This window comes from Hemicordylus capensis, chromosome 2 (genome assembly GCF_027244095.1).
Source record: "Hemicordylus capensis ecotype Gifberg chromosome 2, rHemCap1.1.pri, whole genome shotgun sequence".
Classification (NCBI taxonomy): Eukaryota; Metazoa; Chordata; class Lepidosauria; order Squamata; family Cordylidae; genus Hemicordylus; species Hemicordylus capensis.
In genome coordinates, this window is record NC_069658.1 from 11,058,114 (window position 1) to 11,059,849 (window position 1,736).

The 1,736-nt window shown below is 44.1% G+C and overlaps 1 pseudogene; it reads right to left on the reverse strand.

The window, feature by feature from the left end:
• Positions 1-301: 301 nt before the first annotated feature.
• Positions 302-420, reverse strand: LOC128348384 (uncharacterized; annotated as a pseudogene).
• Between the last annotated feature and the right edge of the window lie 1,316 nt (positions 421-1,736).

The following is a 1,736-nucleotide window of genomic DNA, read 5'->3' on the forward strand; positions in this document are numbered from 1 at the left end:
GAAACATAGGAAACTGCCATATACTGAGTCAGACCATTGGTCTATCTAGCTCAGTATTGTCTTCACAGACTGGCAGTGGCTTCTCCAAGGTTGCAGGCAGGAATCTCTCTCAGCCCTATCTTGGAGAAGCCAGGGAGGGAACTTGAAACCTTCTGCTCTTCCCAGAGCGGCTTCATCCCCTGAGGGGAATATCTTGCAGTGCTCACACATCAAGTCTCCCATTAAGATGCAACCAGGGCAGACCCTGCTTAGCTATGGGGACAAGTCATGCTTGCTACCACAAGACCAGCTCTCCTCCCTAAGCCTACAGCACACGGTATTCCCAGGCAGTCTCCCATCCAAGTACTAACCAGGCCTGACCCTGCTTAGCTTCCGAGATCAGACGAGATCAGACGCGTTCAGGGTAGCGTGGCCTTGCTCGTTGTATTTAAGATGCCTATCGTGGGGTTTTGTGATATTGTAATGGTCTGATTCGTAAGCAGCTGCTCACGTTTGGAATGTTCTTGGGACTAGCGGCTTCCATGCAGCAGTGTGCACAGTGAAATGCGAGTGGATCAGCACTGCCCACACTGCTGTTTGTGTCTAAAACACTGACAGGGCTGCTCTGCAGTTGTGCAATGCTACCTCAATTATTTCCAATGGAAATGTAAGTCACGTGCAATTTTAAGTCACATTGAAATAGCCCTGTTCTGCAACAGCATGGGAAACGTTTTATATACTGTACACCCAGCAGCGGGAGTGGCACTGAACCAAATTTTGCAATGCAGAATGGGAGCCAGTGTTTCTTTTTAAACATCATGTTTCTTTTGATATTGCAGGCAAAAAGGTTGCAGAAAAATAATGGCAGTCATGCAATGAAATAAAGACCACATGGAAAATGATTTATCACATTTGCTGGAGCTAATATGAAGAAAGAGCATCACACAGAGTCAGCCTCATTTTTCTCTCTTCAGACTTCCCAGATATGAAAAGAAGAGGAACCAATTAGTAAGGAAGCTATCTGTGTCTCCATGACCATCCTTTTATTAAGCTAATAAATGACTTTAACTATAATTATAATGTCCCATATTTTATTAACCTGATCCCTGGAAAAGATTAAAACAGTACTTTTTCCAATTCTTTGCCCAGATAATATTATCTGCAAGAAGTAAACCAAACCTTTTGGGGCATAACGGACTTTCTGGTTCCCGAATGCATGAAAGGATCACCTTTGGAACTTGGCTAAGGAATGCTGGAGTACAACCCTTCATGCCACATCCTGACTAAACCTGTGTGTGTGCAACCAACAAAGACATACACATCGCATTTCTGAAGCCTCATGCATGGGAGTGATTTCTGTTAATCTCTCCTTTCCCCAAAATTGTTCAGTGCAACCTGGAAGTAGACCTCTGAGGTTTGTCAAGGTCACATGGAGCACTTGTGGGAGAAGAGGAATTGGCAAAAATCACACCCACCCACCCCATGCAAAAGCCCCAGAGCTTCAGAAGCAGAGATGCTAGCATTTTGCATGTGCCTTTTTTGGTTGCACATGAGCAGGTTTAGTCAGGAAGTTGGCCACAGTTTTCAAGTATGGTGCCTTCAAACACTTGGGCCTGTGGGCATTCCCATCAGATGTGATGATAGTTCTATCACTAGGACAATATAATTTTTAGTAGTTTTAAAAATTTGATTCACTCTGATTATTCTGTCCAGTGGGCTCAGAGTGAATTACAGCAGTTTGTCTAAATGCAAATGCA